The sequence below is a fragment of the Trichoplusia ni genome, chromosome 1 (assembly GCF_003590095.1).
Source record: "Trichoplusia ni isolate ovarian cell line Hi5 chromosome 1, tn1, whole genome shotgun sequence".
NCBI lineage: Eukaryota > Metazoa > Arthropoda > Insecta > Lepidoptera > Noctuidae > Trichoplusia > Trichoplusia ni.
This window is the reverse complement of record NC_039478.1, coordinates 1,796,834-1,820,082: the sequence shown is the minus strand read 5'-3', so window position 1 is coordinate 1,820,082 and position 23,249 is coordinate 1,796,834. Positions and strand designations below refer to the sequence as shown.

General features: G+C 34.2%; 1 protein-coding gene across 1 annotated transcript in view; it reads right to left on the bottom strand.

The window, feature by feature from the left end:
* Window positions 1-19,089, bottom strand: part of LOC113506485 (zinc finger protein SNAI2-like) — an 89,993-nt gene extending 70,904 nt beyond the window's left edge. The window contains exon 1 of the mRNA XM_026889419.1: window positions 18,460-19,089. The gene's annotated coding sequence lies outside the window, so the exon portion shown is untranslated. The remainder of the gene's footprint in view (window positions 1-18,459) is intronic.
* Between the last annotated feature and the right edge of the window lie 4,160 nt (window positions 19,090-23,249).

Sequence of the window (23,249 nt, the reverse complement as noted above, 5' to 3'; positions counted from 1 at the left end):
CGCGGGCAACAGCTAGTCTCTCATAAAACTTTGCGGACTTATTCATCTGTTTTTAACCTACTACAGAGAGTACGATATTCACAATTCGGCCAATATTTTATTTACACTGAATAGAGAGGCCGAACGCCAAAGCTAAGGCTTCGGTGCATCACAACAATAACCACTTAGTACGCGAAACTTTAATGTATTAGATACCTACAATTTACGTCAATTTAACGACATATCTCTAATCTTCTATAACACTATTAATATCGATAATCCCGCTCACTACATCTAAGTACTCTCAAATTCTTCCAGTAGCAGTTGTTAAAGCGAGAGGTCACAGCTCGCAGTGTATTGCTGTGTCCCGCTCATACAACGCAACAACCGGGATTAAGCGCTTATAGTTCAGACGTGCTCATTAAATATGCATGCGACTATAAAGCAGGGCAACTGGATAGGCAACACACCTCGGGATAATCTCTCGAGTGATGGATACACGGGCAGATAATCTTAACGTATAGGAAGACACTATCGGTATCCGCTTCCAGATAAACGATGATTAAGCACCGTTTAAGAGCTGCTTTGTTCTTGTCCTTTCAACGTTTTCGTTCAAGTTAAAATCCGGTCAAGTGCTAATCGATTTAAGAAGTTCCGTACTATAGCTTATTATGTACTTTTGATGTCGTGTTCTTGTAACAATAGAAATACTCACACTCAGTCCTAATTACGCCACGGCGCGAAAAGAGGTGTGCTAAGTTTGACGAGTCTGTCTATCTTAACTTATGGCATCACAGCTTTCGAACGGATGAAGTGATTTCGATTTAGTTTGTTTTGCTAAATATTACGAATGAATTATCCAACATTTCCTTTCATTTAAATTATAGGACATGGAATACGTAGTTAACATTTATGATGCAAAGAACATCAACAGACCACTCTACGGATTGAATCGTGTCAACAAAAAATAAACTAATCGTATACGTAACACAGATCTAGTGTATCACTTTTTGTCTAGCCTTTGTGAAATGAATACTGTTGTTGTGTGTACACTAGAGGATTTTGCATCACAAAATTCTGTCGCTTTGGTAGTTTTTGTTCGTCCTATTCGTAGATGCATCAATATGTATTATTCAAACAAACCTTATTCGGATTAGTGTTCTAGTTGTTTTCGTTAACTCGAAAATTCTGGAGAAATTCCATTGTATTTTGTTTTAAGAAACTTTGGTAAAACATTGTCTTTTGTTTTTACACCTGTCGAAAGTGTATTTTGTTTTTGATTTAAAGCGTCAGAGTAAAGCCATTTTCAATACAATTCTGAACAAACATTTTACTAGAAAACTTTTCTATGTTTCCTCTTTGGCGTGAATTGTGCATTTTCTCGTATCCTACCGCCGGCCATACATAAAAGGCATTGTTCTGAACTAAAACTCTTTTCAAATTTCTATACATGCAGTGTTAGACTACGCTTCAGCAAATTGTTCTCTCTATTTCTATTCCTAGTTTGAATTGTTGAGAAATGTAGCATTTACATAGACCTGACCTTTGATGTTATGGATGTCCAAAAATTTATGTTAACTCTGTTAGTAACTACTATTTTTATAGCAACAGGTATGTTCTTTAAGGTGTACAACTCAAAAACGGAAGCTATATAAAGTTCCTTAAAGTGGACACGATTATCCTCTTGAAGTCCTTCATAATAAATTTCTATTAACATCACCTCTGTCCACAATAAAGCAAACTACATCCTCAAAATATGAGATTTGCATAATTGGTAGGTGAGCGGGAATTCCCGACAGAAGTTTGTGCCGCACTCGTTAAACAACTCTGCGTTGCGCCAGTTATTGCTGCAAACCCAATTGCTTCACTAACGTCGCTCATTTGCAAGTTAGACGCTGAACAGGACGCGTGGCCCGTGGCCCGTGCCTTTGTTCCATTCACATACGAATTCACGCGAAATATCGTTCGAAAACAAAACACTCGCACTGCACGTACCAGTACGAAACAGTTAAATGAAAGGGCCATTGTTGTAGGTCGTAACGTCACTTTGTTAAACGTTGTCACCTTTGCTGATTGAGGCATTTTGCAGGAAATTCACTAAAACTTTTGTAGTTTACGTTGTTCCAATTCAAACGGGTTTCGTGTATTATTTTACGCTGCGGCTGTGTCAGGGATACCGGATTTACATGGAAGTGTACAATGTTTTTTATGTTTTCACATCGGCGGCGGATGCGGAGCGGTTGTTTTGCGTTTGCCGGCGCACGGCTGCAGATATACCGCGCATATTTTAATTAACTCATCGTGGAATAACAAAGTTTTTATATTTTAGATCAATTTTTGCGCATATTTTTTTACTGGATTCACTATAGATACTTGGTAAGGGTGATTTAAAGGCAAATAGTGAAAATGTTTCAGTCTACCTGTTGTCTGGAATGCTAATGAGTCTGAGCGTGCGAGGGTTTCATTTAAAATTAATTAAAGCGCACTCATTTGGTAGGTTGACTTAAATTTGTTAGGTAACAGTTAGTTGTTTGTCGTATATGTATGTTGATTTTAATATGTAATGTTTTTTTTCGAAATCGGTACGTATATATAATAAAAGACCGGTAAACAAGAGAACTTCCTCCTTTTTGGATAAGCTTAAAATGCATCCCTAATGTAGTGTTTCATAAATCTAGCTACAATACAAACTAATCATTTCACTCCTAGACCAAGGCAGTTTAGTTAAGGAGCTCATGGGTAAGCTATGGTGCACTAGTTGGTCGACCACACGCAGTCGCTCCTTGTAAAACACTGGTACCCAGCTGCAACCGGTTACACTGGAAGCCGACCCCAACATGCTGGGAAAAAGCTAGGCTGATGGTGACCAAGACACTTTAGTTCCGCATTAATCTTTCAAAAGAAAATGTATATACTAATAAACAACAAATTAATAACACTTACTGCAACAACCTGAACGAAAAAGGCAAGTGCAAAAAAGTTGACTAATTTCACAATGAAAAAAAATGCTGAGAAAACTTGGAAAAGGAAAGGCTTATAATTTCCTTATCGTAATAATTTTCGGCCAGTAGGTAATTGCTCCATGGAGTTGAAAGTTGAATTAACCTTATTTTTATTTTAAGAGTGCTTTGGGACCCGGCGGCCTGTTTCTTTCGTGTTTATTACGACTAGTATTCTTGTTACTTGAAGAAAGGGTCAAGTGAGAGTCGGACTTAAGTGGTCAGGCTTCTGTTATATTTTTTTTCCTACAAATACTTTGTTGGCTTTCGGATGTTAGTGCTATACTTATGCTAAAAGATATTGTCCAAAGACTCCTAATAGGTTTTGGTTCCCTTTGAAAATGTTTAGGAACTGCAATATAAACGGCTATATCTTTTGATCTCGGAAACCTAAAGCTTAAAATTTTTCACGACTACAAATATTTGCCGATCGCAGAATTTCGTATTGATATCAATTTTCTCTGTAACTTTCAGCGTTCCTGAAAAAAAGAACGATCTTTACAACAAAAATTAAGTGATCTTATAAGAGTTCGTTTTTCTTTAACCCTAGAACCTTTTATTTTATTGCAAGGCTGATTTAGGCATTCAAGAATAAAATATTGCTCCCTACTATAAGCATTGATATTACGGAGACAGCATGAGACTCAGTACTTTATTTTTGACATTTTAATATTCCAATTTTCAAAACTTTATTGATGCTAAGATCTTTAAAACGTGAAAAAATAATACGTGTACGAAACGATTAATAACAATATTTTTAGGAACAAACTATAAATTTACCTTATTTCTAAACACTGACATAATAAATGCAGAATTATCCATTAACTACTAATAGGGACAAATATATATTATTTTTCTTCCAGATAGTAATTTATTTTTCTTTTTACCCGCAAATATAAATTGATCATATTAAAGTGAATGGAACTTACGCAGAGATTTAATTTTGGCAACTTTTTATGCCATTAGTAGCCTCTCCCAAACATTAAAGCATGTCATTTTATATTCTTCAGATAAAGGCACAAATGCAGTCACGAGTCTCATTTTATTAAATCTATCTAGCGGTCTAAAATATTTTTCTTTGTTATCATCACAAGCCTCATCTCTATTGTGTTCCAAATCGGGAACAGAAATACACAGTATCTATGTATGTATACGTATAAATACAACGAATCGTGCAACATGATAGTCCCCTCATTAATATAACGAAAACTAGAAATTCTCTCTTTAATTCACACCCCGAAAACTGAATTCAACAGCTCTAATTCTCCATCCTTTTCCAACCACGTTTAAATGACAAAGACACCGATATCCTATAGATACAAAGCTAGTTGAACACAATCAGGGTCAGTATCAACGTATAGATTCTCGGCGGTGTGATAAGGCTGCGGCAACTGTGGCCCAGCGCGCATGTGCTGTTGATAAGAACGCGCCAGACGCAAGACAATGTACACGGGGTAGTGTAATGAGAAATCCAAGGCTTGAAAAGAGAAAAAAAATTGGCAAATGTATGAGTAAGAAGAAGAAAAATAACAATTTGAGATTTTGAAGAAGTTGGACTGAGGAATGTTCGTGTATTCCGTTAATTTAAATCGAAACTCTAATTCATATAGAATTTGAACTTGTTTAACTGTTTACGACAGCCTAAAATAAATGTTTGAAAATGTTGTGTCTTGCAAAAATATCCTATAGGAATTAGTCAGAAATAAACATTAAAAAGCCACGAAGCTTATAACACCAACATTATTTCGGAAGCAAAAATTACAGCACATTTTGAAAAGAACATTAATTAATTAAGCAACTCATCCGTTTAAAACTCAACCAAAGCTTGGCAGCCAATGAAAGAAAAAGAACAATATAAAATAAAAACAAGGGCTACCAATACTTCATTATTCCCCCAAGGAAAAATGTGAACGGCACAATGAAAATATTTGTCTTTTCTGTGCTGCAACAACCCTAGTTAAAACTTTTACCTCGATTCCTGGCTAGAAATGTTCGAGCTGAAAAAGTGTCGTTAAAATGCTTCTTTTTATTTTTTTTTTCTTTAGTTGCCTGCCTTTACAAGAGGAAAAGAAAGTAAATGTGGTCTTTGTGTGGGATACTCATGTTAAACTTTTTAATATAACATTTTCTTGTGGAAAAAATGATATTATGAGATTAAAAGAATGCGAAGCAGTAGTCGGATCTCTCGTGCTAAAGATTATGTCATTATGGCATTAACATTGTTTAGCTACGTTGTGCATTCTTCTTCGTAAGATTTTAATAACATACGCTTTATAAAATTGTTATTTGTCTTTGTTTTTTTCATTACTATATTAATCTTAAAATATTTCGATTTTTGAGACTAACTAATATAAAAATAAATAAATAAATATAAAAAGTATACCTAGTAAAAGTGTACAAGAGAGTTATTTTTATTACTCCTATCGCTGGTTCAAATATAAAAATATTTAAAAATGTAACTGGTGTCGAAACGTATGCAACAAAAAGGCCTGCAGCCAATTGAAAGGTATTTTGCCCTTTTTTTTAAACAATACAGTTTCATTGTGAAAAGTTCGAGAAATACCTATAGTTTAGACTTGTTTTTCATATTTTCAGTTTCGACATCAAATTGAGTTTTATTTGAGCTGCAACGTTTGCTAGGATTAAACTGTAGCTGTATCGGACCAAAAATATTTTTTGTATGAAACAATGACTTAAAAAAAAAAGATTGTCGCAGTGTTTTGCCTGTATATCTTTATTCAATAAGGCATGGAATATTCTAGCACGAGGAAATTGTGACTGAATGGCAAATACACAAATACAAATTTATGTGTTGGTGATTTCCATAAAAAGTCTTGTAAAATAACAAAACAACTTCAAGCCATACAAAGTTGTACTTTCATTCACAATTTACGTTTCATTAATTCAATCGTTACGTAGTCCCGTACGTGTCTTGCTCTGAATAAATAAAGCTTACCAACAGGTCGCTTGTAAAACGTTACTTATGTCTGTGACGTCACTAGAGGCTCCTACTAAATGTATCGTTTGTAGGCAGTGACGTCGTATCGTATTCAATCGTCCGAACGAACACGCATTTATGTCAAAGTGATAAGGTGGGTGAGACAATGGTGAGTTTCTGGCCCCATTCAACAGGCTCGCACCGTACGTAGTCTTGCAAAGTCATCTCGTCTCGTCCAAGCTGTTAGACATGTTAAGCGTAGCACGCATGTAGACACGTGAACACAAGTGGTAGCGCGTGGAACTATTATTATAATTACCTTGAATTATTATTATAAGTTTGACAGGTTTATAACTGAATAGCATGAATAAAAAGTTTCACAAAACTGGCCCCAGTACAACGATATTGTAGAAAAAATTCTTTGTTTCGTGGTAGCAGGTTGAAAACCAATCCTTGCAAATACAACTTGAATAAACTGTTATTCTGAAAATGCAGCAAATATTACGGCTAACACGACAGGCGACGAGTTCCAACATTTTTCAGCTAGGTCTGAATGACAGGAATATATTTTATTTGCGACTGAACAATGTCACTCACTGTCATATCGCGTTACGCTTTTAACTCAATAAGGCGCGGAAAAATGTAGAAACATTTTTAAAATTGTAACAAAGGATTGCTTTAGCTTTTTGGAGGACGTACTTGTGTTGAAAACTTTTTAGTCGACGGGTCGGTAAACGTGAATACAGTGTAAAATACTACGGTTTTTATTCGACCATGTCGGTGGACAATGTTTTCGAATAAATAAATACGTGTTACTTTAAATTCACTCCGTTAAACGAAGTTAGAATACAATTCAAATTGTATTTCCATTACGGTGAGCTACTCATCCACTTAGTCTAACAGGCCACTGTTGCCTTTGAGCTCCGGGACAGAAATTCGGTCACAATGCGACCACCAATCTTCGAAAGTGATTAGGTTCTAAAGCGCTGGTAAAGCTTCGTTTAAGCCCCGGACAAAAGGCGCTAGAATAGCGTCGGAATTCCATTCCAAGAGGCTCGTGCGCGATGAAAAGCGAACAATTCAGCCTTAATCGATCCGTGCTTAGTAAAGGAAGTCCTTGAATAAATAAATCTTAACCAACAGGTTGCTCACTGTAGCCGTTTGTAACTCCTACTTGTGGCTTGCAGTCCACTTTATGGTGAAAAAGTGATGTACCACGCGGGGCTCTGGCAGTCGATTGAGACTTAATACTTTTTTTTGTTTTCGGATTAATTACTGATAAAGCCAATATTTTCAATTAGTCGTCAAATATCGATTTTATTCGTTTACAAAGGAAATGGTCGACTTTAACAAACGTATTTTAAGTAGAACGTATAATCACCTTTTACCTAATAAATTACAGTTACTGCTTGGGAATAAACGACCAAAGAAAAGAACTCATTTGACAAAGATATCACGAACCTATTCAGATGACAATTCAAACAATTATTTATTGATAACTGTGATAATACATTCAGGGTTTCGCTACACAAATGTTCGGAAACAGCTATGTATTTGCATTCCATTCCGCATAGAAAGTTGTTGAATAAATAAAAGTTAATCAACAGGTTGGTGTGTCTGGTTGCCCACTCGAGGTAGGAATTATCTTCATGTTTTTACGCGTACTACGTAACACTCGTAGAGGGCTTGTAAAAATTATGAAGCACTCTCTAACTATACGGATCCCAAGTTTATTCGGTATTTATTTTGACAGCCGACCGTTGCCGCGTTGTATTAAGCGTAAACTTTCACTTGTTTTTATTGTTTATTTTTTGTTATTTTTGTCTTAGCAAGGGTTAGTGTGTTGCAGTTTTTTTCTCAAGAGAAATAAACGATTAGAATGATACCTCTAATTATTAGATTAAAGTTAGAAGTGAGTTATTAATTAAACAGGAATCTCTCATATTCTGACGATAAAATAATTAATAATAGTAAAGCTTCTTTAATAGACAAGCTAAAATACAAAAGCAGTATAATATTAAATTGTATCGAACAACGTATTTCACCCCACAGTTAAACAAAGCCTAGAACGTCAGAAACATTATAAGGTAGCGTCAAGAAGCCATATGACCCCTCCATAATACGCTCGAACAACAGGTTAAAGGTCAACGAACTCTCAAAGTCAGCTGTTGAACTCGTAATTGTCAATAGTTCGTTCTGAATGACGACGGTACTACAGAAATAGGGAGTTTAATAATAAATAAGCACTATTTACGTATCGTCGTACTACGCCGGCATAGCCTTCAATTCTGAGGAAATCGGTGAATGGCGATCGGGATTATTCTTTTTTTTTAATTTATCAGCTTTTTATATATATAATTTTGGACTTAAATATAATATATGTATTTAAATCTTAACTGCATTAACACTACATAGTATTTTTGATACCACATTCGTGATTCGAGCACTAGTTTTATTAAATAATTAAAGCGGGAAACGTTGTTCTGTGATACTTGTACACGTATTTGTGTCACGCAAGCGTGTCGCGTGCCCGATCGAACCAACAACCCACAGCGCAGTACTCCGATCGTGAGCAACTGCGCCATTTCTGTCCCCAATTTATAGATTTCTCCGCCGAATCACCCTAAATAGTTGACCAGTTAGAGGGTCAATTTCGTAAAGCTATGCGTGAGATGCGCAGTAATATGCGCGGGACTTGGCTTGATGCCTCTTAAGGTAAGACTATGCAGCTGTGCGAGCAAGACAGCATGCTGTACAGAGTAGATTGATGTCTCTCTTACACATGCAGTAATATTACTTTAAGTCTTGTTGTTAATAACGACAACATTACAGTTTTATGTAAAGCATTATTAATTGCAACAGTAGCACTAAAAGCTTCAAAGATAAATTCAAAATAGGAGATGGTCCATGGCAAAGAATTCCACTGTTACCACTGATGGTATTGATCATAGAGGACAGAATTTCTTTGACAGGTATGAAACCTGGATAAGCTGCAAGAAGTGCCGTCACGAGTAGGCGGCCACATCGACGTTACGAGATGATTATCATCATTAAAAGTCAGAATTCAAAATCGACCTACATTTTATACCAATCTCAAGATCAAACTTATTTTGAAATTGTTTTTTCAAGTCAAAATCGATGTCATAGACCGAACAAAGCAGATTTTAATGTTTTACCAATTTATCTACCAAACAGCATATGGGTATAAGTACATTAGTAGACTAAGTAAAATATTACTTTAACTGTTGCATTAACTGATGATTACCTGTAAAAATGAATAAATAAAAAATAAATATTGTAACTAATTTCAAAACAAAAAATATGAAGAGGCATTTCCATCTAATCCTCTTTGATCTATAGTCGACGGTGTCGGTAACAGACAGCCTTCTTTAAAAATCCAGTGCCTTTTGTTTGAACCAGTGTGCAGACTCGATTTCAAAGGAACTTTTAATAAACAATCTATACAGTGCCAGGTCTCGCGTGAACGTAATAGAATGCGATATTTGTTTCCAAAAGATTCAGTGCAATGAAGTGTATACGAAAATTAACTATTAAAGCACAACAAAAGAGTTTAATACTCGATGAAAATGTATCGCTGGTAATTTCAGTCATTTTCAGCCAGCAATAGGTTTTTGAAACAATGAATGTTTATTAAATACTCTGTAGAGGTAAAATTTTTAAAATATTAACTCTTATGAAGTGCAGTTTTTTAGCCGATTGAGAAAGAATAAAGTGTATATATTTCACGGTATTTGTTTTTTAATAAAAAATCCTGTTATTTATTAGTTATAAAGTTTATTCATTCTAGCTAACTTTAAAAAGATCATTGCTAGATATCTATAAAATATTCTTATACACAAGAACAACGTCTTAAATTCTGTCATCATGTGCCTTTCCTTTAATTATGAAACCTCCTTTAATGCCACTGTAACTGTACCTGAGTTTGCAACTTACCTAACTAGTCTTGCTAGTTAGGCGTATTGGAACAACAAAGTTTTGGTCTAATTAATATATAGTGGAGGACACTCGGCGCTTTGAGTATTTAAAACGATACGGCTTAGAACTCTGGAAGTTACGTAACGGGCAAGTTATGGACACAGTTGTCTCCAACAAGTCTTACTGAAACCTCTAAGGAGGACTGTTGCAGTTATGTTAGAGTGAATGCGCAATACATGACAAAGTAAGGCATCTCTTTCCCACAACTGCAAGTCTCACTTTAAGATGTCGTAGTGAGTCATTTGTTACCGGACTCTTAGTAACAATATATCGACATACTCGTAAAGTATGCTGCTAGCAGATTGTAATATTAGATAGATGTTTTAGAAGTACAATACATATTTTAAGCAGTAAGAGTCGGTGCTTTCTATATATTTTTGTTTCTTTTCAATCCTTAAATCAATTGAATAAGGATGTGTGAGTGTTTTAATGGCGAATTTAATCACCATATATGTATTGGTTTTTCAATTCCTAAATTGATGTGCTGTGTTAAAAAAATCTACCCAGTACTTTTCTTTTCAGGTTTCTTTGATAGTAAAATCAGTTTTTTCTTTAACTATAAATTATTTTTATCCATTAATTTAAACTTTGTAAAAAACGTACACATTATTTACAATGAACATACGAGGAAAATTCGATTCTTTTTCAATAAAAGGGTACCGTGAACAAATACAGACCAAAAATATGTCTGTTTGGCCGTGAACGGTCCGGTACACGCTCAAAATTCACCCCTTTTGTCTATAAAGGGTGCAAACAAGCATTGTTATACGATCAACGTCCACACACAACATTCTGTACATGCAAAATAAGTAATTACTGGGATTTCGCAAAATTGTAGAAACGTTTTCTGCTTAGCAAGCCACCGTTGCGCTTTCCAGGTTAATATCATGAGCGGATTTAAACGGAATAAATACTGTACTTGATTCGAGTTTATTTTATGATGAGTCTCACAAAAGCGGATCAGCGTTTTAGTTGTGAAAGCTCAAGTGAGTACGTTTGTGCTTTAAATAAATAATTAGTACCAACATTTTCTCGTATTATGAATTCGTGTTACTTCCTACGTAACATGGTTTACCTAAGTTCATTTCGGCGCTAAGAGTATTAATGTTGCTCGAGTTAAGATATTATGATGTATTTTCTCGGCAATGCTGCAATTAATTTAATGACCGTGCTCGGTATTCCTTGCTTTGCTATTGTTTGTAATAATATTCAAGTAAAGATTTTGTATTATATTACAATTCACTGAATTATTCTAGCTTCTTCTGCATCTTTTGTAAAACGGTATTGGGATTGGCTTTCAGTGGCACTGAAGTCAATTCAACGCCGTACCTGGATCAAAGTTTATTTTTCTGGGAAACTCATAGGAATCATAGGTCATAGGTTAGAATCCCAGTTTGCATCCTTGTCATTTTGAATTCATGTTTGTAATAAAAGTAATGGTGACTTCCTAAAACGATAGAGAAAATATTTCAGGAGGAAACCAGTACATGTGAGATTCTATCGAGGTTTTGCCTCAGAATCGCTCGGGTTAATACGTGTGTACCTAACCTAAGAGAAGTCTACTCAGCGACGGACTCGTCTCATAGTCTTTAAAAAACTTCTGTGCTGAGAGTACTACTGCCTGCACTTAAACTACTTACATCATACAAAAATACATTTTTTTATCAATTGAGGAGAATTTTGTTACAGCCCAAAGTAATTTTTGACAGTTAACTATATTTTTTTAGAAAAGTTGTTCAATTTCAAACGCATCGAGTTTCCATATTGTTTGCGGATGGAAAAACAAAAGAAAATTGAAATTGGCAGTTCTTGTTGCTTGTCCACAAATGCTTCGAAAATAATATTTTAAAATGCAAAACAGAAGATAAAACGCGAACGTGAATTTATATTCAACTGGACATTGAGGCGTGAAATTTTAATTTATGGGCTCGACGATAACAGTTTGACGGACGACCCTCAATTTTGTCATTCAAAAATGAATGGTGCATTGCATCCGGCATTAAAATATTATTTTAAATATTGCTTTTAAGTTAAATCTTTCGGTTGATTAACATTTAGCAGTATTAAGTGTTGATGAATAATTATTTGTACATTAACAGCTGAGTACTTTTGAGTAAATTAAATGTGACATATCTTAATAACATCCTAGTTGATGTAGATGTTGGTGTAAGGAATCCCTACTTATATTATGAATGCGAAAGTAACTCTGTCTGTCTGTTACGCTTTCACGTCTAAACCACTGAACTGATTTTAATGAAATTTGGTACAGAGATAGAGTTGACCTTGAGAAAGAACATGGCATAGTTATTATCCCAGACTTTTGAAGAGTTATCTTGGAAACGCGATATAACCGACCTCGACGCGGGCGAAGCCGAAAAGCTAGTAGCTTTATAATCCTAACGTAACTGTCGAGTAACACTGACCTTGTTGTTTTGATTTTCTGTGCCAAACTCAGTATTTTTATTGTTTGATTTAGATTTTGTCGTCAACTAAAACACAATTGTTATATATGTCTAGGCTATACAGAAATTAAACATGCGAATTTGAACTGCGAAAGTTCGTCTACAATTGAAATAAGTTTGTAATTATGCAGTTTTTATACAAGGTTTTATCACAAGCTATTTAATTTTCTTCCTAAACGTAATCCCCGTCACAACGCCCTCTATTTCAGAATATAACTTCGAAATGCTACAGAATTATAAACGAACATGAAAATATAAATTCTTGCTCTCATTTAATATATACTAGCTTCCGCCCGTGAACTCGACCGCGCGGATAATTTTCCTGCGGTTTTCCCGAGGTTAAGAGGAACGAGGCCATTTGGACTTCAAACATTTTCACAAATTCATTTTAGAAATACTTTATCTGTAACGTGTTTTATAGATTTTTATTTTGGAACCTTTTTTAAGGTAATTTGAAATGAGTTTAGATTCGACTAACAAGATTCTGGTCCTTTGACTCTCTATTTTAGGCTACTATCGAAGTTAAAACCCAATGGACGAAAAACACATTGGTTTCGTTACTATAATATGAAATGCCAAGTAAACCTTAAGTTTTAGCCCAATGTGTTACAAAATTGATTTGCAATGCACGAAAAAAGGTAAAAGGTAACTATAGCACAAGTATCACGGATATACATATGTAGGTACAAAGAACACGTTTTTCAAACATGTCATCAGGGCCGAGACAGAGCTCATTCTTAACAAGCATTTTTCCATAACAATTATGCCGTATTTAAATACACGGGGAAAACAATACAAGAAAGGCTTAAAGAAAAACTTTAGGCTTCGGAACAAATGCAGTTCTGTTAAGTTAGTTAACAATGTTCAACGGAAACTTGTTTAATGTTTTAGTAAAATACTTTATTTGCATCTTAGCGAGTTGCATCCGGATTAAAATAGTTTCATCGCTGAGCCCGCGGCCTTCAGTAAAAACTTTATACTTTACACAGAACCAGGATTTATGCATTAAGAGATTTAATTTTCAACTTAGGCCTTTTATTTGAATTAATATTTTAACTTGATACATTTTGTGTCAATAAAACCTAGTTATTAGGACGGTTAATAAACACTTTATGATAATAATTACGTTTCGTTTCGATCACACACGTGGTCTTAAAAATTGCTATTATAACATATGGTAGGATGTACTAATGATTTGTAGTTGTTTGCAATTAGGATCTAACACAATATATTAAGAACTTTTTGTATGTACGATTTCCCAAAAAAAATACATTTGTTTTCCTAATCTTAACCAATTTTGTCATATGGGATAAGTTACGATCTTTATATGACTGCTAGTGGCACCATTTTTATTTATGAGACCATAATCTTGTTTTAAATTTTGTGTTATTTTCTTATTAGCACATGGACATACACACACATCTGCGAAGATCACTGCCTATCATTCAACTGTTTCCAAAACACTTCTTGACCAGAAAACTATGTAACTCTATCAAACTTTTCACATAATGAAAATGAGCCTTATTTTCCGTGAAATAAGGACTACTATACTACTAAAAGGTTTCCTAATGAGATTATGTTTCGAGACTGTCTGTCTAATAAATATTTTATGTGGAGGCAGGTCAGTGTACCGGTATATATTATTTTATATTCGACTTCCTTAATATACTTTCCAGTTTTCATTCTCTTTTTTATCATCTAAATTATTTCAGATGATTGGGAAAGAAGAGTTATTGAAGAGATATATATTTGATCTAATGAACGATGTTTTTAACCCACTTAATAAACGTTAAGGAGGTTTCGAAGTTGACATGAAGGAGTCATTATGCAACATAGTTTTTTGATTGACTAAATGACAACGTAACTTGTTATTTATTTAATAGTTTAAATACACCAACAATAGAAAAACAGAGTATGGAAGAAAAGATAACGTATTTTTTTTCGTTTGATAAAGTATAGGCACTTCTAAGACGGTCTCTCTAACCAGGTCAATGTATGATGGTGAGATCGCAGAAGATCGAAGGGAAGCAACAATAGGAACGAGGAAAATTATTTTTTGTATCCCTCGTGTTGTCTTGTATTTAATGCATAATAAGGGAATCGTAGTTTTTCTTTTGTCCCGCAAACATAAATAGATCAAACTATTAACCGAGAGACTGTATAAATACTTTTTATACCCCATCATAATTAAAATTTCATAATTCATTGAATATCAATATAATAACATAAAATTGATATCTTTAGTTCAAAATTTATTTAGGTATTTTAGCTATTGTTGTTATAGTGTGCTTATTCGCAAACCGCAATACAAAGTACGCTTTAAAAGATCAAAACTAAAGTCATTACAAAAACGTTTAAAAGTGCCTATGTGAATAGAAAAAAAAAAGTTTTTCAGTTTTTACTAAAAGCCTTAAGTTCTGTTAGTATTTTTAGTTACCTGTCTTATGCTCTATTTGACAAAACTGTCCCAGAATCTACTGCTCCACTAAAAACACAGCAAGAAACAAAATCTAACAATTGGTAACATTTTTTTCTGCTTAGCAATTATATTTTTTATTGTTTTGCTTTCTTGAATCTGTCATTCACCGTATTAATAAAGTAACTTCCTAACTCATTTCCCATCAAACAATATCTCGTAGTAAAACTGTTAGTTGGTATTATAATGACTTATTAACATCAAGGATCAAAGTTAGACAGTCAGGAACAATGGCACTACAGGCTTCCCTATACCCGGTGTGTTTACAAACGGTAAACACATCTCCGGTCCCACCGCGGCAAGCGTGGATCAACATTCATAATACCTCGTACAACTAAAACTTAACCTTTACCTAATCCACCTCCAAGAAACTCGCTAAATGTTACCTAAGAACATAATTGGAGAAAACTATGCAAAAACCAACTTTAACGTTCGAAACTCCGTTGAAACTATTAAAATATGAATGGAAGTTTGCAATGAGGCGTGACTACTGAATAATCCCACCCACTTCCTCTGCAGGGAGGTCTATGTACAGCTGTAGGTATATACCTACCAATATACCGATTCTATATTTCATTTTACAACCTCCAATAGCCAACCTCCCATTTAACATTTAGGTACCTGGAAACGAAATAAAACAAATGAAAAATTCTCGCGGTTACTTAAATCACTGGAACGTTTTCGCTATAAATTCATTAAAGCTCGGTTTGAATAGAATAAAATGATCCTGTTAGTACTCGAAACGCAAATAACTATTCCATACTTTTATTTTTTATTCGCACCGCCTGGTACCGCGCCAATTGTAAGTAATGGTTGCGGCTTTGTGAAACAATTTGTGTCGATACAAAAGGGACAATATTTTATTTGACAATTATTTATCAAACTGTGGTAGTTAAGTTACTGCAAGCCGAAATGAATGTGACAAAATCTTCAGGACGCTTTTCGTAAACACATAAACACATTCTTCGACATCTGACTTTATCGACTAGTAACCCTCATACATAAACTTCTAAGAGTTTGTATTGCTCTAGCCACCTGAAAACAACGCCGCCCACTATCGTCTCAAGACTTATACACGACTAACCTAAGCTGTTTAGTTCATCCAATTTAGTATCGGACTTAGGAATTTCATCTAAGCTGAATTGAATATTTGATTGGTCTAACCGAGGCCGTGTTCGCCGAGACAGTTGCAGCGTCTCAATGGAACTAAACGCGATATTGCCAAACCAATCTACCACAAACTGTTTAGTCAGCTTTGTTAAAAGGATTATTGAGCAATTTATTAGTAAGCCTAAACTACCTTGCTCTCCAATTCATTGGTAATTGACTGTACAAAGGAACTTTAGAACGTCTAACGATGATAAAGGAACTTCAATGTTCTACCTTTCCTACATGGCTTCGACTAGAAAGATACCAGTTAACGTGCGTACACCTATAAACCTTATTGAATCTAACCTCATCCTATTTTCATAAAACTAATCAAGAATATTTACCAACAGACAGTCCGACGGTAATTTTACATTTATAATTAGCCTATAAATCTCATATTAGTTTTCTATAAATTCAAACCTAATTTACTATATTATTTATCTATAAATGCAACAACTACTATATCTAGCACTATCTAAACTGCGAAAGCGCATCGCTCATCCATTTGTATATCATTGTCTGTACTCAATTGCTACTGAAATCCCTCACAATACAAGGTAGACAGACACTTAGATGATATAAAGGATGAATGGGTTCAGTAAATGAACACAACGTAGCTCTCAACCAAATACAAAGGTATCTGTGTGAGTATCTGTGACACCATGGAGGATCACGCAATCTGTCTAGTTTAGTACAGTTACTAAATTGTCTGTGACTTATCTTTCTTAAGTTAAATACAAACAGATTGAATTTTATCTGTTTGAGAGATTTTTTAAGTAAGTCTTAAGTTATAAGTAAATTTTTCATTAAAATATACAAACGATTATATATCAAAAGTCTAAAAATGTCAATAATATTGTTCATTTCGTAATAAATAAATTACACGCCGCGTGTTAGAAACTCATTTGTTCAGATAATAAATGATGTAAGCTCGATTCCCTGTCCACCAGTAGCAGCGGAACATTTGGACATTTCAAAACAATTGCAAAAGTCTCGCTTGACGAAAAACAAGGGAAAAACCCCGCGAGCATTTCCACATAAAACTTTGGAATACCAAAGCGGTTCACAAACATCCCTGCAACCTTTGTGCTTTTACAAAACTGTCTACATTTAAAATTTACCATTTAAATTATTTTAAAATACGGATTTTTTTTTCGAGAACAAAATTTATCGAAATTATTTTTTTGGAGAATAAAATAATTGTGTATTAAATGTATTATTTTTTAAACAATGAAAATACATTACTTTTCTTAGAATCATTATGAAAAAACAAAGCCCGTTAATTTGTATGAAAATTGTGATCAAAAGACGTGTGAAAACGTATGCTCTTGGGTAATAATTAAGCACCAATTGAGGGGCAATTAAAACCGTTTCGTTGCTACAACTTAACACCGAGAATTTGAAGTTAAATGCTATTAATAATAAGCATATTACCGACACCAGGGACGTGGCTTTATAACGATAAAAAGAGTTTTAGAAAAATTCTATATAAAATTTAATTAAATAAGAGAAAATATGTATGAATCACTCTGGATGTGTTTAACTTAGCATAAAATAATAACTAAACATGACTAAGTTAGTTTAAAAGTTCAGATATTAGAAAGATACCTATTAGAAAAATAAATAATACAAATAATGTCAAAGATAAGAAGACCTGCTGGTTCAATTTATCAAATTCAAAATAAATAAAATACCAGTATGAAAAGCGCGAGCGAAATGTTTGTAACAACTCTAAGAAGCACAGATAACTTTCGTTAAACTTCCATTCTTTTTTAAAATTATAAATAAAACAAGGATATATAACTTCAAAAAAGCAAAACTCTTTAATATTTTTTTAATTAAACTCATTTAATAATAATTTGGAACAAAGTTACTCACACTGACAATTGAATAAAATTATAACGTAATTATTAATTAAATTTCACCAAATATAACATTAAAATAAAATTCGCTTAATCATTCGCATTAAACTTATGTGCCAATAAAAATAAACAATACTTCTTTACCCGAATAGTAAAGTAAACTTACCTACGTCGTGACTTTTTAAACTTTTTGGAAGTTGTTAATTACTCAAACATTTTTATTTTAAAAGAATTTATAATAAACAACAATTTTGAAACGATATTTTTTAAATTAAATCACTTTTAAACTTTTCCCGACACTTTCAAAGTTTTTAAGTCACTTCAAAGTCAAGTACAAGGACACACAAACACTTTAAAACTTTTTTGACAACACTAAAAACTTCCTAAATATTTATTTGATTATTTAAAATTGTTAAATAAATACTCCACTGGTTAGAAACGCGGAAAAATAATACGCAAAGTTTGTTACGTCAGTTGCGAAAGCGCGCGACTTTTGAAACTTTTGTTTGCAGGAGCAAAATTTTCGAAACTTTTGGGAATTTTTTAAAAAATATTTCGCCGCTAGCTGGACTGAATAGAAGTGTTTGATAAAACTTACCTGAGTTTCAGGGTGCCCCCATGAGTTAACAGGTGGGGTTGGCAACAAGTCCGACTCGGCGCGTTCCACAGGTCGCAAACGTGCGACAGCGGCGACGGTTGAGAAGCGACACGCGGGCGGGCGACCGCGGGACGCACGCGCGACTATATCCCTCCCCCCGATCGATTGTCGATGTACGCTGCCTAAGGCGCGGTATTTACTAATGCAGAGAACTGCCGACTCGTGCTCCCCTTCATAACACTTTTCCCTAATTTAGAGGAGCCTCTGTCCCACAGCCGATGACGGATCGTGTACGCGGGGCCGAGCGCCGCGTCAAACGCCGCGCGCCTCACTCGCTGCGTCGCTAGTGGGCAAGGCTGCGCTGCGCAGACACCCGCACTCTAGCGTCAACAACAACTTTACAACTATATTTATTGCTTTGACGTTTCATAAAGTATGAAATGCATGGAATAATCTACAATTCTATGTGTTAAAGTTTTTATAAATTTCTAAACGCAGCTTGTTTACGTTTGAAGTTCACGGCGCCGCGCCGGAAAACTTTGATGAATGTAGGTTAGCCACGTGCGCGCTTTACTCATGTTTTTCAAAATAAAAATAATGTTGTTTATTTTAAAATCTTTTCAAAAAGTTTTAAATGTAAAAAATAACTATCAAAAATCGGTTATTTAAAGCAGGTAATGAAAACTTTTATAAATAAAGTTGTTAACAAATTAGGGTCTGACTAGGTTATAATGAATATATAATTAGTTTTCTAACTTTTTTCCTGTTTAGTTTTATATTTAAAGGTATTTTTCAAGTATATTGAAAGTTTGTTAATTTTCCATGTCCCATACAAAAGACATCTACGCATTTCCCGCTCAAACTGCTGATCGGCTGAAGGTCGTTAGTTCGAATTTTCTGTTTTTCTTTGGTTTTAAATGCAAAAAGTGAATCTTTATTAATTCGGCTTCATAAAATATAAATTTAAAACCAAAAAATAAAAATATTACGCAAAAAATATCCTTTCTTTTAAATGTATAAGGTAGATTTTCCTTGACAAGAAATTCTTAATACTAGAAATAAAATAAACAACCAGTAATAAATTCTTCCTTTTATTTACCAAAGCACCTTAACCTCCTATGGTAAACGTCCCAGTGACCTTCCCATCTTAATACGATTTGTAATCAGCTGTTCGCCCTACTTTCTTCGACCAAGGAGAAACGAACTTTATACTTTTACTGATAAAGTTGAGATTCGCGAATTGAGCATATTTAAAGAAATGCAAAGGAAATATTGGAATAACTGGTGAAGGAATGCCGTAATTAATCGAACGTGGTCGTAAGGAGGTGTGAACCTTTGAGTACATACGTGTCTCGATGAGAAATTATGGAGCGTTTCTCGGTTTCTTTGGTTTTCTTTTACGTTGACAACTGATTTTATATTTATGCCTTCGTTTCGTGGTATTGTGGTTCTTGCTATCAGCTTTTTTCTGTGAACACGTATATTTTAATTAAGCGTCGTTCGCAGTATTTTATTACGTTTTTATTCGGTTTCGTGTTTGTTATTTTCGTGTATGTGTACATTTATAAATAAAGTCATGAAATTTTACGTTATTCTCAAGTTCATTTACTGTATTTTGATAAGTTTAACCTTTTAAGTATGAAGCGTAGATTTTAGACATGAAGTTTAGTTAACACTTATAAGTATTTCTCAGGATTAATAATAAGATACTTTAACATTCGAAATATAACCAAAATTAGCTAAACCAATATATTTTGCTAAATGAAAATGTAAAAAATATTAATGATAATTAAAATTAAATATAGGTATTATATTAACATTACCATTAAAATGCTAAATTAATATTAAATTACAAAAAATATGACTTCGTTTTGTAAAGGATATTTACGTTACACGGCGCCGCCTCATAAAGATTTCAACGTGCGCTGGGAGCCTTTGGAAAATATGCAGTTTACAGGTACAATAAATAACTTAGTTTAAATTTTATTTATATATATTGCAATATAATGTAATTAATAACATAACATATTGGTGTTAATTCGTTGTTTGCTAATTTTCAATAAACTAATTACATTAGAATTTAGAAGGCAAAATACTTAATTTAAGCAAGTTTTTTATGTGTCATCACGCTTGAACGGCTGGCTCGATTTTGAAAAAAATAGCTATTAAACTTTGGATTAGTAAATAAAACGAAACTGAATGGTGAATATTACTATATTAAGTATTAATATGTAATTTTATAAGAATACATTTTCCATAGGGAGTTAGCAAAAAGCGCTTAGTGTTAGTATACTTTTACAACTATAAGAATTATATAATAATATCACGACGTATCCAGTAGACCCCCTTATTTATCACACAATTCTCAGGATGATAGTATGGGCTCCCTCGCAGCGTGTTTGACGAAAAATCATCTTTCATTACCTCTCCCAATACGTTTGACTCCTATACTGGAACTATTAGATGTAAAATAAATTACTCTCGCGCATTTATTACAGTCGGCGTTCTTATTTTCCTCGGTTGGGAAATCACCAGATGACTCCTCCCACTTTGCGTTGAGCCGGTTGAGCGAAAGGGAGTTTCTGTCTTTTACTGACTCAAATCCATCCATGTTCCTTCCTTTACCCTTTATGTACTGGTAAAGCAGACTATCCCGCTGTCCCTTCTGGCATTAACCTTGAGGCTCCACATAGCCTGTTGACATCTATTTAAGGTACGCATGGTGTCCGGCACGGGCACGGTCCTGATCGGGGAGCGAAGACCTTGATCAGAAGCCGACGTCGCCACCGCATGATGAAAATCACGACTTATCACAATTAAAACTAATAATTTGCACACATCTTTCCATTGTGCTTTGTATCTTATTCCGCGTTTGAATTAAACTTCTTGGTTTAGTTTGCAAGTTGATAAAACTGTTATATCACACACCGTTTGCCCAGATGTGATTGTCAAAAAATATTTTTTATTCAGTTCCACATTTGTTGACGTCCTTAATGGATTTATTTATATCGTCAATCATAACAGTTTCATCAACATAATAAATGTAGGATGTTCCTATATCAGAATCTTAAAATCTGCAGTTTTAGATTTTCCCTTGGGTGCTTTTACCATATAACTTTGCTGCAACAAACGCTACTAAACTAGTGCGCGGGAGTCAGTGCGGCCGGCGGCACGTGATGAATCATGAATTTATCGTAAGCGCTTGTTGTTGACAACCGGTTCGCAGAGTTTAGTCGTCCTGCCTTGTATTTAAAATTTAAAAGTACCCCCCATTATTAATAATGCAATGACGGATTGTTGATTGTGACATGTTCTGTCATTTAAAGTAGTAAACATCTCATGTTTATTATGCAATCACCGAGTATTAACATCATCAGTGTTTATTCCAGGACTTTTTTGTGATTTTAGATCCAAAATATTTTTTTCGAACAGGCAACAGGTAGAAGTTTTGATAGATATAAAGAAAGAAACACTTATCATGTTACGTTTCCTTGAATAGACTATAATAATGTTATTGAAAGTCGTTATAAATAGAATAACAAACACTGACACTAAAAACACTTGCACTTAATATTCTTTTAGACATAAATAAAACATATAGCACCATATTAATACTCGCGAAGCCTTTATCAATCGTTTCTGTCGCCAATATTCGCGTTAGTTTATTAAAATATATATTAAGTTCAATTTTAATTAATAAAATTCAGAAATAAAAAAATGATAAAAATATTGTACTCACATCTGTTTCCCCGTATAAGATAATTGTATAACGTAAATTGCACTGGCGTACGGTGACGCCGCCTTCCAAAACCAATATCACCAGTCACCTCAATGGGTGTAGTTAAATACGAACACTTACCCTCAGCTACTGAGAAACAGATCATAACAAACATTGTGGACAACGTCTTAAAAAACAGTGAAAGTGACAGCGTACTATGACGTCTACTACCTAAATAATATAACTTTGGTAGTAACAATTCTTGTGTGGGTATTCTTTTTAGTTTCTGTTAGTGTGTGTTAATAATCAACAGGTGCACGTGGACATTGCTTAGGAAACAACATAAAAAAAAACAATTCTATATTTTAGTTTCGAATCATGCCTTCCTTCCTTGTTCATCTGAATGTGAGTGACCGGTATGATACGAGATAGGGGGTCAGTACGAGGTCAAGGTCGGAGGGTAGACTTCATAACCAGACTGGGAGGAGTCTGACCGATGTGACGTCACGCAAATTAGGTCCAGTGAACTTTAATAAGTTTAGGTCATTGGGTCACTGTGGGAGTACTGCCCCTATGGACAAGAGATTTTTCTACAATCGTTAACGTTTATAGAAAACGCTCAAATGTATGAAAATTACAATATTTCAATTAATTAAGTTACTCAGGCCTTTTTCTATGCATTAAACCCTTTCTTTTAAAGTTAACGAATATATATAATTATTTCTTTCTTTTTGTAACATTTTAAATTCTATTTTTTCGTTGTTGTCGATATTTTTCTTTTCATGTGTGTATTTAGAACATTTTTTTAAAGTAATTTTAAGTTTTAAATTTCTGTATTTACAATTTTTATATCTATAGGTACATGTAGAAGATATGAATTCAGGAGAGTTACTCGAGAAAAGGCAAAATATAATTGCCCATGAGAGTAACACTCTTTTCTTTTTTTTTTCGTGGTGAAACGCTAAGCGAGCAGCCGAAGATAGATCTCGATGGCGTGCAATTGGGACTGTGTCCAGCAGTCGACGAATATGGGCTGATGATGATGATGAAACGCTTATGACTTCAACCTACG